This window comes from Xenopus tropicalis, chromosome 2 (assembly GCF_000004195.4).
Source record: "Xenopus tropicalis strain Nigerian chromosome 2, UCB_Xtro_10.0, whole genome shotgun sequence".
Lineage (NCBI taxonomy): Eukaryota > Metazoa > Chordata > Amphibia > Anura > Pipidae > Xenopus > Xenopus tropicalis.
Window position 1 is genome coordinate 10,085,056 of NC_030678.2, and position 17,103 is coordinate 10,102,158.

The window sequence follows — 17,103 nt, forward strand, 5'->3', positions numbered from 1 at the left end:
ACTCCCAACTACAGCTCTCTGTATACTCCCAACTACAGCTCTCTGTACACTCCCAACTACAGCTCTCTGTATACTCCCAACTACAGCTCTCTGTATACTCCCAACTACAGCTCTCTGTATACTCCCAACTACAGCTCTCTGTACACTCCCAACTACAGCTCTCTGTATACTCCCAACTACAGCTCTCTGTATAATCCCAACTACAGCTCTCTGTATAATCCCAACTACAGCTCTCTGTATCCTCCCAACTACAGCTCTCTGTATCCTCCCAACTACAGCTCTCTGTATACTCCCAACTACAGCTCTCTGTATACTCCCAACTACAGCTCTCTGTATACTCCCAACTACAGCTCTCTGTATACTCCCAACTACAGCTCTCCGTATACTCCAACTACAGCTCTCTGTATACTCTAATAAGTCGCAGTAGTTGCAGCTCAGTGTCACAGCCTGGATTTCTATATAATAAAGTACATTTTTGGGCCCAGGCTGACACCCCATGCTGCCTGAGTGACTACAATGAGTAACTGCTGTAAAACTGCAAACAGCAAGGAACTAACAAGCAGCTGCCCAAATAGTTCTACCCCCAAAGCCAGCAGTATAGTGAGGAGTTAGTGTGTATATACTGCAGCTAATAACATTACATTCAGTCATTTCCATATAATTGATATTTAAAATATTGCATTTAAACATGTATAGGCAATTTCAAAATATAAAGGATTACATTACCCTGGATAGGCCCTGTATGGGCAGTTTCCTATCATTGGCGTGGTTAGACATGTGTAAACGTGCAGTGGCCCCCAAGAATGCTTTAGGGGGGACTTGGTTCAATTGTACCCCTCTTTACTTTTATGGAACTGTTTTTAATTCATTTCTAAGGACATTGGATCAACGCTTATGGATTTACTATTTGGACTGTATGTTTTATTCACTTTGCATTTGTTTTTGATATATTATTGTTCTGATAAATCTATGCACAATGTGGGATTATCTTTGCTTAATCGCTGCACTATCACTTTAATGTTAATGTATAATGAAACATTACCTTGCTTAATTGTAGCACTTTTTTCATAAGGTATATTATATACTGACCCATCGCTTATGTTTAATTGTTGTACTATCACTTTAAGGAGTTCCCTGAAATGCTGTGTGCTGGGTGGGTCACAGGTCAGTTTGGCTTTAAATGAACACACACGGTTATGGTCTTTGTACACTGGATAAAGGGTATTGACCCGAAATATGTCGTGTTACCACTACCCACAGTAAATGTTTCACAGCAAACCCGCTGAAGCTTTTTTTTCCAATTTTTTGGATTTCTACAATTGTATTTGGTTTCAGCACAGAGCAACAACTAGGAGCTAAAGCTTTTTTCACAAGTATTTTATACAAAGTTCACCGACAATTTTTTTATTTTTTGACCGCATATTCTGTGCCTGGGTGAACTTGTATTTTCAGTTTAGGCTGATGTCAGACGTGGCGCATTCTCGGCAAGCCGAAAGCTAATGTAAATGCGTCCTACCTGGGCCTGTACCCGAATGAATGAGATACGCTCGGGCGCAGGCACATGTAGCCGAAATACACATAAAAATGCAAGAGAATGCAAAGTCTTGTGTTTTTATGAGTATTTTGGCTACATGTGCCTGCACCCGAGCGTATCTCATTCATTCAGGTGCAGGCACAGGTAAGACGCATTTACAGTAGTAGGGCGTATTCCCGGCAAACGTTTTTCGGCTTGCCGAGAATACGCCACATCTGACACCAGCCTTAAGGGCTGTTAAAATGCCTGGGTGAGTGGATGTAAGGACCAGTTCGACATTTGCTTATAGTGAAACTGATTTGGAGCATATATCGAGTCAAGACGACCAACTGAAATTAAATTTTGGAGTTGGCGATACAGATGAACCTGCATTTGCACTATTGCAGCTTGAGAAAAAGACTGACATTTAAGACTACATCGTTCAACACTAACGGAGTATGTTTGCAATGGCAAAATTCCTAGAGGCTTAAGAGTGAGTAACAAACCGAATTTGTGCATTAATAACCCTTTGATGACCAAAAGATGGCTAAGAAATTTGTAATACAGGTATAGGACCCATTATCCAGAATGCTCAGGACCAAGGATATTCCGGATAAGGGGTCTTTCCGTAATTTGGATCTCCTACCTTAAGTCTACTAAAAAAAACACAAAACATTAATTAAACCCAATAGGATTGTTTTGCATCCAAAAAGGGGTAATTATATCTTAGTTGGGATCAAGTACAGGTACTGTTTTATTATTACAGAGAAAAGGGAGTCATTTAACCAATAAATAACATAGTAACATAGTAAGTTAGGTTGAAAAAAGACGTACGTCCATCACGTTCAACCATAATGCCTATATATAACCTGCCTAACTGCTAGTTGATCCAGAGGAAGGCAAAAACCCCATCTGAAGCCTCTCTAATTTGCCCCAGAGGGGAAATAATTCCTTCCTGACTCCAAGATGGCAATCGTACCAGTCCCTGGGGCAACTTGTACTGAGAGCTATCCCCCCTACCCCTGTATTCCCTCACTTGTACTGAGAGCTATCTCCCCTACCCCTGTATTCCCTCACTTGTACTGAGAGCTATCTCCCATACCCCTGTATTCCCTCACTTGTACTGAGAGCTATCCCCCCCCCTTCCCCTGTACTGGACCCCTACCCTGTATTCCCTCACTTGTACTGAGAGCTATCCCCCTACCCCTGTATTCCCTCACTTGTACTGAGAGCTATCTCCCCTACCCCTGTATTCCCTCACTTGTACTGAGAGCTATCTCCCCTACCCCTGTATTCCCTCACTTGTACTGAGAGCTATCTCCCCTACCCCTGTATTCCCTCACTTGTACTGAGAGCTATCTCCCCTACCCCTGTATTCCCTCACTTGTACTGAGAGCTATCTCCCCTACCCCTGTATTCCCTCACTTGTACTGAGAGCTATCCCCCCTACCCCTGTATTCCCTCACTTGTACTGAGAGCTATCTCCCCTACCCCTGTATTCCCTCACTTGTACTGAGAGCTATCTCCCCTACCCCTGTATTCCCTCACTTGTACTGAGAGCTATCTCCCCTACCCCTGTATTCCCTCACTTGTACTGAGAGCTATCTCCCCTACCCCTGTATTCCCTCACTTGTACTGAGAGCTATCTCCCCTACCCCTGTATTCCCTCACTTGTACTGAGAGCTATCTCCCCTACCCTGTATTCCTCACTTGTACTGAGAGCTATCTCCCCTACCCCTGTATTCCCTCACTTGTACTGAGAGCTATCCCCCTACCCCTGTATTCCCTCACTTGTACTGAGAGCTATCCCCCCTACCCCTGTATTCCCTCACTTGTACTGAGAGCTATCCCCCTACCCCTGTATTCCCTCACTTGTACTGAGAGCTATCCCCCTACCCCTGTATTCCCTCACTTGTACTGAGAGCTATCTCCCCTACCCCTGTATTCCCTCACTTGTACTGAGAGCTATCCCCCTACCCCTGTATTCCCTCACTTGTACTGAGAGCTATCCCCCTACCCCTGTATTCCTCACTTGTACTGAGAGCTATCCCCCCTACCCCTGTATTCCTCACTTGTACTGAGAGCTATCCCCCCTACCCCTGTATTCCCTCACTTGTACTGAGAGCTATCTCCCCTACCCCTGTATTCCCTCACTTGTACTGAGAGCTATCTCCCCTACCCCTGTATTCCCTCACTTGTACTGAGAGCTATCCCCCCTACCCCTGTATTCCCTCACTTGTACTGAGAGCTATCCCCCATACCCCTGTATTCCCTCACTTGTACTGAGAGCTATCCCCATACCCCTGTATTCCCTCACTTGTACTGAGAGCTATCTCCCCTACCCCTGTATTCCCTCACTTGTACTGAGAGCTATCTCCCCTACCCCTGTATTCCCTCACTTGTACTGAGAGCTATCCCCCCTACCCCTGTATTCCCTCACTTGTACTGAGAGCTATCCCCCCTACCCCTGTATTCCCTCACTTGTACTGAGAGCTATCTCCCATACCCCTGTATTCCCTCACTTGTACTGAGAGCTATCCCCCTACCCCTGTATTCCCTCACTTGTACTGAGAGCTATCTCCCCTACCCCTGTATTCCCTCACTTGTACTGAGAGCTATCCCCCCTACCCCTGTATTCCCTCACTTGTACTGAGAGCTATCCCCCCTACCCCTGTATTCCCTCACTTGCTAAACAGCCATCCAGCCCCTTCTTAAAGCTAATAAATCCCACCCAACTGTTAAATTCACTTTTGAGACCTCTACTGAGATAAATTTTCTTGACATCAACATTAAATTGGATGGTAATAAATTAGTCACAGGGCTATATTGCAAAAAAATGGATAGGAATAACCTTTTGCATGTTAGGAGCTGCCACCATCTCCTTACATTGAAGGTTATACCCAAGGGTCAGTATATCCGTTTCTAATGACTCTTTGTATAGAGATGCTGCTAGTGATTTGACAAAGCGCTTTATGGATAGGGGTTACCCCCAAACAAAAATTAGAACATGTCGCCAATGAGGTTGGTAAGTTGCCCAGTGAGCAATTATAAAAGCCCAAATCTCATATTTATAATGACAACAGAATGACTTTTGTTGGGAAATTTGATAAGAAAAGTCAGAAAATAGAAAATGTTATCAGAAAGTACTGGCCCACATTGCAATCAGATACAAAGCATGGCAGTTTATTCAGCAAGTTCCCAGGTTTGCGTATAAAAGAGGTTCTTCACTTAGGGATATTTTATGTCCAACACAATCATTTGGTACAAAGAAATTTGTGAATGCAAACCCAAGATAGGCACTTTTCCATGTATGGAATGCAATTGTTGCAGTTCCATTATTAAGGGACCTAACATACACCATCCACTAAGGGGTTGATTCACTAAAGTGCGATAATGCTTATCGTATGCTTTTTTGCGTTAAAAAGCATGCGATAAATAACGTCCGATTCGTCAAAGTAATTTTGCATGCGTTAAAACGCATACCGCATGTGTTAAATCGCATGCTACTGCAATGCGTTATTTTTAACGCGTTAGGATTATTTCTACGCACGAATTAACACAACGCATGATTCACAAACACATATGAAGCATTAAATGCGCTAAATATCACATTAGTCTGTGTGAAAATTAACCCCTACTTCATGAGCTTTTGGCAACACAATAAGGACTTTGCAGTGGGATTTATTCAAGTCTGTGTTGGCCCCAGAGTGACGCAGCCGCCAGTTTGCAGGGAAATGGGCATTTTCAGTACAGTAGTTTTCCGAAAGTAATGGTTATGTGCGTAAAATCGCGCGCTAATATAGCAAGCGGCGAAATATATCACTCACGACAGAAAATAACACATGTGGCAGAAAATAACACAAGAAAAACGCTCATCGTGAGTTAAATAATGCAAACAGCATCGCGTCTAATTTTAGTGAATCGTTCGCTAGGTCGCAAAAAATAAGCAATAAAATTTTTACCGCATGCTACAAATAGCGCTCGTTTTAACGCACTTTAGTGAATCAACCCCTAAGTGGGGTGGAAATCCCTTTGAAAGCATATGCCACTTGTAAGAGCAAGTTTGTGATATATATATCTGATATATATCTATATATTGCCTGAGGGAATGCTATATGTGGGGAAAACTTTCCGTCTGGTTAATACACGTATAAAAGAACATAAGAACTATATTTGGAATTTTAAGAAGGATTCTTACACGGATACATCTGTGTCCAGGCACTTTATTCATAATAAGCACAGTGCCTGTCAGTTGGAAAGCATGGAAAGTGTTAGAGGTGGTACAAAAACCTGTAAGAGGCGGGGATTGGAAGTATGAATGAACAATACAGTTTCCTGTAGGTTCAATTATATACTGCCTACTGTATTTTTCAGGTGAATAGTTAGCCAGCTAGTCATTGGGAAACATGGATCTCCTGCCGTAAAATTGGTGCGGGTGAGTTACCTATTACAGGAGATAGAGATATACAATAAGGCCGGCCGTTACAGGTAATATTTCATTAGTAACTGTTCCATGTTTTGCAGATTATTTTATTCGTTTTATAATGGTAATTTCAATTCTATGGAAACGACTTAAAAATATTGCATTTAAACATAGTAACATAGTAACATAGTAAGTTGGGTTGAAAAAAGACATACGTCCATCAAGTTCAACCATAATGCCTATATATAACCTGCCTAACTACAAGTTGAACATGTATAAGCAATTTCAATATATAAAGGATTACATTACCCTGGATAGGCCCTGTATGGGCAGTTTCCTATCATTGGCGTGGTTAGACATGTGTAAATGTGCAGTGGCCCCCAAGAATGCTTTAGGGGGACTTGGTTCAATTGGACCCCTCTTTACTTTTACGGAACTGTTTTTAATTAATTTCTAAGGACATTGGATCAACGCTTATGGATTTACTATTTGGACTGTATGCTTTATTCACTTTGCATTTGTTTTTGATATATTATTGTTCTGATAAATCTATGCACAATGTGGTATTATCTGTGCTTAATCGCTGCACTATCACTTTAATGTTTATGTATAATGAAACATTACCTTGCTTAATTGTAGCACTTTTTTCATAAGGTATATTTATATACTGACCCATCGCTTATGATTAATTGTTGTACTATCACTTTAAGGAGTTTCCTGAAATGCTGTGTGCTGGGTGGGTCATAGGTCAGTTTGGCTTTAAATGGAAACACACGGTTATGGTCTTTGTACACCTGATAAAGGGTATTGACCCGAAACTTGTCGTGTTACCACTACCCACAGTAAATGTTTTGCAGCAAACCTGCTGAAGCTTTTTTTCTATTTTTTGGATTTCTACAGCAGAGCTTTATGTTTATGTTTGGCCATCTTGCCAGGTCCCCAAAAATATGGGCAGCTTTAGTTCAGCAACATTGGCAAAATGATCCATAACCTGGAGGGTGTGAGACGGGTTGGTTCTTAAATCAAATAAGAAGAGAAGTATTATTCCTGACAAAAGAAACAAAAGCAAAAGGAGGAGAGTGCAGATGGATGATTATTGGAATAAAAAGGTTCTCCAAAAAGCAGAAGAAAGGTTCTTTAAACACCCAGAAGGTTAGATATTGAAACAAGTAGCCCACAAATCAGTTCAATTATGAAAGAAAATAACTCCCAGGATCACACCAAGTTGTAGCCTCCTTCAGTGTCGGACTGAGACCCCAGGGGCCCACCAGAAAACCTTGGATTATAGGCCCACTTTCTAAACTATTAATCCTCCTTTCCTCACTCAACCTCTCCTCTCTTAACCTCTTTATTATCCAAGTCTCTTTACTCTATCCTTCCATCTCTTTTTCCCATACAGAAATAGGGAAGACAATGCAATTGGCCAAATAGTCAGAAGCAAGAGGGTCCACTGACACCTGGGCCCACCGGGAGTTTCCCTGGTATCCTGGTGGGCCAGTCCAACACTGGCCTCCTTTGTGTAAGAAGATCAATCTTCAGCCATATAAACAGTATAAAGAAGAAAGAGGTGTACACTCTTTGCACTTACAAAGCAATCACTGGTATAAAGGCACATCAGAACATCTCTCAGGTCCCAAAGCACTGGAAGATGTAGTTCAACAGCGTTCCTCCTCTGCTTGTCTGAGAGTATATACACCAAGTGGAAGCCCAAATGCCTGCAAGTGTTAAAACCAACCTGATAGGGATTGGACGCTGATTTATAAAAACAGGGATTGTACTGGTTAACCAACAGAAAAAACTATAATACAGGGAAAAAGCAAAACCATAGTCCACAAACAGGCAGAACTTACAAGGCAGGATATAGGACAGGAACTCATTCAGATGATACAGAATTTAAAAGCCAAGAACAAGAGCCAGTGATCCATCACAGAGTGACGTGGGGAATATGCTTAAATAGCCCCTTAATTGGGCTATCGCTTACAGCTGGATTGGGGGTGTGGACAATGGTAACACTGACAGGGGGAAGGAGTTATGATGATAGTCTGCCCTGTTGCACTGCCTCCTGTGGCTCAAGCAGGAAGAACAGCGACCAGCACACAACAGGTCCCAGGTTCAAGACCAAGATATTCCTGACACAACTGGTGTTTTGTTGGAACAAAATTCCAACTTCTTCAGGATAAACAAGGTCATGGCAAAGTATTATTGCTGTCTTTCATATGAATTACAGAATTATCATTAAAAGAGCACTGCTCTGCTGTATCATGTAGGCACCACAGTAGCTAGGGGCTGAATTTGCACCTCTGGGGTTTATTAATAGCAGCTGCTACTAGGGATAACAAATGTCTTCTGCCTACTATTTGTCTAACCCAACGTGTAGCAAAGCTTCCTGACTCTGTGCCCCATCAGTACCTGCTCCCCTCTCTCCTAAGGGGCCAATAAAGGAACAGTAACACCAAAAAATGAAACAGTTTTAAAGTTATTAAAATATAATGCACTGGTAAAAGTTGTGCTTTTGCTACAGAACCCCTACTATAGTTTATATAAACAAAGCTGCATCCTTTAAGATATATATTGGGGTGGGGCATAAATAGGTAAATTGTGGGGCTTTATTGCGAGGAAATGGCTGGTTATAAAAATATGTTACTCTACCATTTTTAGAAAACAATGCTGCAAAGCAGGATAGTGGCTTCAAAGACCTCAGGCTAGTTAAATAGTTTTAGATTTTACTCACTAGATCTGTAAGGTATGAGGGGCATTGGGAGCTACTAAGGGGCTGATTTACTAATCCACGAATGGTCCGAAGGCGTCCGAATGCGTTTTTTTCATAATGATCGGTATTTTGCGATTTTTTTTCCTAAATTGTCGCGACTTTTTCGTAGCCGTTATGACTGTTTCGCAAAATGTCGCAACTTTTTCGTAGCGTTACGACTTGCGCGAATTGTCGCAGCTTTTACGTAGCCTTCGCGCCAAGTACGAAAGTTTCGGATTCATTCAAGCTTCAGTATTGTGACTTTTCTTGGGCCCGGGTTGGAGCTGCAGAGTGCCATTGAGCCCTATGGGAGAGTTTCCTTATGCCGGGTTGGAGCTGCAGAGTGCCATTGAGCCCTATGGGAGACTTTCCTTGGACCGGGTTGGAGCTGCAGAGTGCCATTGAGCCCTATGGGAGACTTTCCTTGGGCCAGGTTGGAGCTGCAGAGTGCCATTGAGCCCTATGGGAGACTTTCCTTGGGCCGGGTTGGAGCTGCAGAGTGCCATTGAGCCCTATGGGAGGCTTTCCTTGGACCAGGTTGGAGCTGCAGAGTGCCATTGAGCCCTATGGGAGGCTTTCCTTGGACCGGGTTGGAGCTGCAGAGTGCCATTGAGCCCTATGGGAGACTTTCCTTGGGCCGGGTTGGAGCTGCAGAGTGCCATTGAGCCCTATGGGAGACTTTCCTTGGGCCGGGTTGGAGCTGCAGAGTGCCATTGAGCCCTATGGGAGACTTTCCTTGGGCCGGGTTGGAGCTGCAGAGTGCCATTGAGCCCTATGGGAGACTTTCCTTGGGCCGGGTTGGAGCTGCAGAGTGCCATTGAGCCCTATGGGAGACTTTCCTTGGGCCGGGTTGGAGCTGCAGAGTGCCATTGAGCCCTATGGGAGACTTTCCTTGGGCCAGGTTGGAGCTGCAGAGTGCCATTGAGCCCTATGGGAGGCTTTCCTTGGGCCGGGTTGGAGCTGCAGAGTGCCATTGAGCCCTATGGGAGACTTTCCTTGGGCCGGGTTGGAGCTGCAGAGTGCCATTGAGCCCTATGGGAGGCTTTTCTTGGGCCGGGTTGGAGCTGCAGAGTGCCATTGAGCCCTATGGGAGGCTTTCCTTGGGCCGGGTTGGAGCTGCAGAGTGCCATTGAGCCCTATGGGAGACTTTCCTTGGGCCGGGTTGGAGCTGCAGAGTGCCATTGAGCCCTATGGGAGACTTTCCTTGGGCCGGGTTGGAGCTGCAGAGTGCCATTGAGCCCTATGGGTGGCTTTCCTTGGGCCAGGTTGGAGCTGCAGAGTGCCATTGAGCCCTATGGGAGACTTTCCTTGGGCCGGGTTGGAGCTGCAGAGTGCCATTGAGCCCTATGGGAGACTTTCCTTGGGCCAGGTTTGAGCTGCAGAGTGCCATTGAGCCCTATGGGAGACTTTCCTTGGGCCGGGTTGGAGCTGCAGAGTGCCATTGAGCCCTATGGGAGGCTTTCCTTGGGCCGGGTTGGAGCTGCAGAGTGCCATTGAGCCCTATGGGAGGCTTTCCTTGGGCCGGGTTGGAGCTGCAGAGTGCCATTGAGCTCTATGGGAGACTTTCCTTGGGCCGGGTTGGAGCTGCAGAGTGCCATTGAGCCCTAAGGGAGACTTTCCTTGGGCCGGGTTGGAGCTGCAGAGTGCCATTGAGCCCTATGGGAGACTTTCCTTGGGCCGGGTTGGAGCTGCAGAGTGCCATTGAGCCCTATGGGAGACTTTCCTTGGGCCGGGTTGGAGCTGCAGAGTGCCATTGAGCCCTATGGGAGACTTTCCTTGGGCCGGGTTGGAGCTGCAGAGTGCCATTGAGCCCTATGGGAGGCTTTCCTTGGGCCGGGTTGGAGCTGCAGAGTGCCATTGAGCCCTATGGGAGGCTTTCCTTGGGCCGGGTTGGAGCTGCAGAGTTCCATTGAGCCCTATGGGAGGCTTTCCTTGGGCCAGGTTGGAGCTGCAGAGTGCCATTGAGCCCTATGGGAGACTTTCCTTGGGCCAGGTTGGAGCTGCAGAGTGCCATTGAGCCCTATGGGAGACTTTCCTTGGGCCAGGTTGGAGCTGCAGAGTGCCATTGAGCCCTATGGGAGACTTTCCTTGGGCCGGGTTGGAGCTGCAGAGTGCCATTGAGCCCTATGGGAGGCTTTCCTTGGGCCGGGTTGGAGCTGCAGAGTGCCATTGAGTCCTATGGGAGACTTTCCTTGGGCCGGGTTGGAGCTGCAGAGTGCCATTGAGCCCTATGGGAGACTTTCCTTGGGCCGGGTTGGAGCTGCAGAGTGCCATTGAGCCCTATGGGAGACTTTCCTTGGGCCAGGTTGGAGCTGCAGAGTGCCATTGAGCCCTATGGGAGACTTTCCTTGGGCCGGGTTGGAGCTGCAGAGTGCCATTGAGCCCTATGGGAGACTTTCCTTGGGCCAGGTTGGAGCTGCAGAGTGCCATTGAGCCCTATGGGAGACTTTCCTTGGGCCAGGTTGGAGCTGCAGAGTGCCATTGAGTCCTATGGGAGGCTTCCAAAATCATGCTAAGTCTGAAAGTTTTGCCCGCATTTTACGAGCGCTCAATACGAAAAAGTTGCGACAATTCGCGCAAGTCGTAACGGCTAAGAAAAAGTCACGACAATTCACGAAAAAGTCACGATGGCGACGAAAAAATCCCCAAAAATATGAAAAAGTCGCAAAATGTTCGTTTTCCAATCTGAATTTTTCCCATTCGGATTCGTGGGTTAGTAAATCAGCCCCTAAGAGTACACTATGCGGATACAAATCTCTTGTGTAATACGCCGTAGGTTTAACCATTAATTATCAACATGAGCACTTGCAACGTGTTTGATTGCATTACACTGGAAATTACCCTCACATCAATCAATGGAAGAACTGATATAAAAATTCCAAAAATGAGGAGAATGGAACAGCTCTTTGCAATGGAAACTCATTAACTGTTCATGAGCATGTACAGCATCCCCAACCTTTTATACCTGTGAGCCACATTCAAATGGAAAAAGCATTGGGGAGCAACACAAGCATGGAAAAGATCCTCGGGTGTCAAATAAGGGCTATAATTGGCTATTTGGTAGCCCCTATGTGGACTGCCAGCCTATAGAAAGCTCTGTTCGGCTTTACACTGGGTTTTTTGTAACCAAAACATCTGTTTGCTCAAAACATTTTCCAGAGAAGAGAAAAAATATCTCATGCCCTATGGCTGCTCTTTTGGCACACAGAAAATGGATGCAAGCCAAAACAAATCTATTAATACCATAAACACCACAGAAAAATTCACCCACTTTCTATTCATTTTTACGGGATTTTTAGAAGCGTATTTATCAAATGCAGATTTCGACGGTCAGATTTTTGTGGTTTTAGAGTTTTTTGAAACCCCGAGTAAACTCATTTCCATGAAAACCATGAATCTCTACTCATTTATTAGTGATCCCAATTAAAGCAGCACAAGCAAATAAAAATACTGAAAAAAAGTGAAACAGACTTTTTCATATTGTTTCAGAAATGAAGCATGAAAAATGAAAAAAAATCCCCAAAACCTCTATAACCATGAAGGAAAGAAAGATCCTCCAGTTATAAAAGGAAAACCTGCCAATGACTACCGGACCTCAACAGCTTTTAGATGGCCTATTTATTCTTTCAGACTTGTCACAGTTTTGTTGCATAATAAATGGAGAAAAAAAATCATGTTTTTATTTCCACTAAATCAGATTTTTGTGCAAAAAAAAATTGAATTGTGAAAAAGAAATTTGAACATTAGTAAATGCTAGGGATGCACCGAACCCAGTTTTTCAGGTTTGGGCTGAACCCCCGAATCTATACCAAGGGGTTCGGGCGAATACTGAACTGAATCCAAATCCTAATTAGGATTTGGATCGGCCAGGGCTGTGGATTCGACCGAATCTGAACCCTGACGAAAAAGGTAAAATCCTGGCCAAATACTGAACCAAATCCTGGATTCGGTGCATCCCTAGTAAATGCCTCCCCAAACTTTCATTCATTGATAATTACACTTCTTTAGAATCCCATAGAAATAAATAGAAAGTGGATGCGTTTTTCTCTAGTCTCACGATTTGATAAATCAGCCCCTACAGTAATATATACACTGATTAAAAGATACCAAAAAGTTAAATAAAAAAAAAAAGCAAAAGGAAATAAATTGTCCCGATTTTATGTAAAAATGTATCATATTATCAACTCTCAAAAATTGCTGATGTCTTGGGAAATTTTCCATTATGGCAAAACTATGTCGAATTTACGTTTAAGCAATAATATTGATAGTAAATATGCAGTCGAAAGTTATCCCATAATCATAAATGACTACATTATTTGAGATAAGTGCACATTTACCATATTTACATATATTTAAACTTTTTCCTCATTCTTAAGTTTAAGGCACCTGATCTGAAACTCTTGAACACATTGTACAGACAAGCTGTGCTCAGTAAGCCTTTATCTCTTACCTCCTCTTTGCTTCTTTGTATGAACATAAAGAGAAACCGAGGCACAAGGAGCTCAAGACTGAAGAAACGGATACAAAAAGGTCTGATCCAGGTGAGAAGCAGGAAAACATATGCTCTGATTAGAGATGTAGCGAACCTCACAAAAAAAGTTCGTGAACCCGTTTGCGAACTTCTGCCAAAAAGTGCGAACTTTTGCGAACTTTGCGAACCCCATAGACTTCAATGGGAAGGCGAACTTTAAAACCTAGAAAAGCCATTTCTGGCCAGAAACCTGATTTTAAAGTTGTTTAAAGGGTGCCACAACCTGGACAGTGGCATGCAGGAGGGGGATCAAGGGCAAACATTTATCTGAAAAATACGTTGTTGACACAGCGTTGCGTTTTGTGCTGTAAAGGGCAGAAATCACACTACATTTCTAAACTTGTGTAATAAACTGCTTTAAAACGTCCGGCGTCTACATGCCAATCAAGTCGTGTAAAGGTTACAGCCGGTTCAATGTGTGGTTGGTGCTTAGTGCACTACTATGAGCAGCACACCTGTCTCCAACACACACAGACGGAGCTGCAGTACACAATGAAAAGAAGACTAGAGTAACAGTTATCAGAAAATAAAAGCAGTCCTTACAAGGACTATTGGGTTACAGCAGATGAGATCAGCAGGACAGCTGTCCCCAGCAGCTACATACAGAGCAGTAGAAAGTATATTACTAGTCAGCAAAGCTACCTAAACTGTCCCTCAAACCCCTGCACAGCTCTCTCCCTATGCTAACTCATCAAGCACACACAGGCAGAATGTAAAATGGCTGCTGGGCTTCGGTTTATATATGGAAGGGAGTGGTCTGGGGGTGGTCCAGGAGGGAGAGCTGCCTGATTGGCTGCCATGTATCTGCTGGCTCTGGGGTGAGAGGTCAGAATTTGGCTCCAGCTAAGGCGAACCCAAAATTGCGAACTTCGCTAAAAGTTCGCGAACACCCGATTTTCATGCGAATTAGTTCTCCGGCGAACAGTTCGCTACATCTCTAGCTCTGATAGACATATAGGGGATGATTTATTAAAGCTCGAGTCTTTGGGCTAAAGCATTTGGCTCCTAAAACCACAAGTAATTGCCTATCCTGGCAGCTGCATTTATTATGGACTGGAGTGGTGAGAGTCTCTAGAAGGAAAGCGCCAATCCGTAGAGTTTGGCAGAATTCAATGATGAGAAATGATGAGAAATGATGAGAGGCTGAATTCGATTTTTAAGAATTTTAGTTGCTTTTTGTTCATTATGGTTTCATTATTAATTAGATATGATGAGTGAAGGAAAGGGCAAAATCAAAGAGAGTTTGTTGGAGTTTGTTGTGGGGACCACTTCTCTCTTAAATTGTTTAATTTATGGAAGTGTCTCGACTTTCAAGTAGAAATTGCTGACAAATAAGAAAAGCCTCCGTTGTGAGATCTGGGTTGAGACTGCAAAAATAGAGAGGAGTATCGTCAACATAGAGGTGGTATTGAAAACCATGTTAATTGATTGGTGGCCAGGGGGCCTAGGATATAGAAATGGGAAAATTCCCAACAGAGAGGTAAGGGAGAAGATGTTGGAGACACTAAAATGTAAGAGGAAAACCAGGAATAGAATTGGGCTGATTTTTTAATCATCTACACCAGTGATCCCCAACAAGTGGCTCGGGGGAAACATGTTGCTCACCAACCCCTTGGATGTTGCTCCTAGTGCCCCCAAACCAGGGAGTTATTCTTCAATTCCTTGCTTGGTGACAAGTTTTGGTTGCATAAAAACAAGATTTACTACTAAACAACGTCCCCTGTAAGTTGATAGGGTGCATAGAGGCTGCCTAATAGCCAATCACAGCCCTTATTTGGCTCCTCCATTAACTTTTATGGTGCTTGTGTTGCTCTCCAAGTCTTTTAATATCTGACTGTGGCTCACGAGGAATAAAGGTTGGGGACCAGTATTAAATTTAGGTTTACAAGTTCTAGAAGCCTGACTGGTACAATGGGAGAGCTGAAAGATGGCTGTTGAAAGAAGCTGAAAGATGGTTGTATGAGTCACATGACTGGGCAGTAAATATAGGAGGCTATACTTTGTTTAGGAAGGATGAGGGAAATAAAAAGGAGGAGGGTGTGTGTGTTTGTTAAGCGGGATTTAAAGTCAATATAAAGGCAGATGTCATGGTTGGAAGTATAAGGGTTTGATGCCGTATGGGTTAAGCTTTTCACACATAGTAGAGTCCAGCAAGTTAATTGTAGGGGTAGCTATAGACCCAATAATATAGGTGAAGAGGCTCAGCTTATGTTACATGTAACATGACATTTTTATGTCCTAGTATACGACCAGAAATCATGCTATAATAAATCTAGTGGCTCTCTAAGAACCTAGAACGTTTAGTAAATGTGCAAGCAGGAGAAGCCCTGGTTAAAAGTCACCATAACCATCTCATTAGAAGGAGAAGCTAAGCATAAAATGGAACTATGTAACGCAACCAAATTGTAAGTCTCAGCACTTTACATTTACAATTTACATTCATTTTCTATTTTTATTTGTTTCTGAGATATTTATATTTTTAGACTTTCAAAGGTTCTTAAAAACTGATTTGCAAAAGCAGTGCAATCTGGGAGTTTGGAGCAGAAAGACATATTTAGCCATTTTGGATTCAGCTGAATGAATCTATGGTTTTCTGGGGTAAACCTACTGTTACGGGTCCTTTTGCCACTGCGATCTGAAATAATCTGAGTTCTAGAGCAGTGCTTTGAATATTGCACGACTGGAGGTTTCTGATTTGGAATCTTCATAAAACTATACATATTTGGGGTGGGGTTTACTAAAACTCAATTTTTTGGGGGGTTTATATATGTTTTTTAAACCACGAATAAACTTGTTTCCACGAATGGCAGTCATTTATCAACAGATCCAAACCAGCTAGCGTTCAGAATTGTTGCGGTTTTGTTGCATAATGAATCACAAAAAGTCATGTTTATTTTCCACAACAATTTTGGGTTTTTGGGATCAAAAACCCTGAAGCAAATAAAATGGAGTTTTAGTGAATGCCCCTTAAGCACTGGTGTGTGTGGGAGACATGAGACTTTCCAAATCACTTGTATTTCCGTGCATGTAATCATTTTTCTTATATATCCCTGTATTGTGAATATAGTCCTGTATCAAACAAAGATTTACATCAACCAGGGTCGGACTGGGCGGCCGGGACACCGGGAGAAATCCCGGTGGGCCCCAGTCCTAGTGGGCCCCAGCGGCCGAGTCCGACCTTTGCCGGCGCTCCCCATACTGACTGTTCCTCCTCGACGCGTTCAATTTATACGCGCTCGGGGAGGACGTCAGGCGGGGGCCCTGCGGGGGGGGGGGTTAGGGGGGCCCCTGCAGGGCCCCTGGCACCCCCCAGTCCGACCCTGACATCAACCCCAAGTAAAGAGCTTAGGCTGTCCTGAAAAATAAAAAAAAATACAGAATACAGTTTTTCCAAATGCCCCTCCCCAAGGAAATGTCTCTAAAAAAGGCATATTAAATGTGTGTGGCATTAAAAGAATTTCTCTTCTCTCAGGTTTTTTCCAGTAAATGTGAGAATATCTCGTACCACTTCCTTATTATCTTTGAACATTTATCAGGGTTTTACCTACATACAAACCCCCCCTGTCATTCCAGGTTACGCAAATTCAGCCTTTTCTCCTTGAGACGGAAATGGAACCCAATGTGGTAGGTGGAATTTTTTTAAGCTTCTGTAACTGCATGGTGGTCCCTTTGCGCAGGAGAATAATAATACATATTATCAGATTATCCAATCTGTATTCAGCCCTGATGGGACTTTAAGAACAAAACTATCTGCATGCTCAGTATAAGTCCCGGCACAGCTGCACTGTGATTGGCTGCAATGTAAAGCCCTCTAGCCCTGTGATCCCCAACTTTTTTTGCACCACGGACCGGTTTCAAGCAAGACCATTTTTCCTAGGACCGAGGGT

At 43.7% G+C, this 17,103-nt stretch overlaps 1 long non-coding RNA gene across 1 annotated transcript; it reads left to right on the forward strand.

Moving 5' to 3' along the window:
- Nucleotides 1-1,690: 1,690 nt before the first annotated feature.
- On the forward strand, nt 1,691-16,831 carry LOC108645746. The gene is made up of 4 exons (XR_001923984.2): nt 1,691-2,006; nt 5,888-6,001; nt 13,167-13,226; nt 16,790-16,831. It is a non-coding gene; the product is annotated as an uncharacterized LOC108645746 (long non-coding RNA).
- The last annotated feature ends 272 nt before the right edge of the window (nt 16,832-17,103 follow it).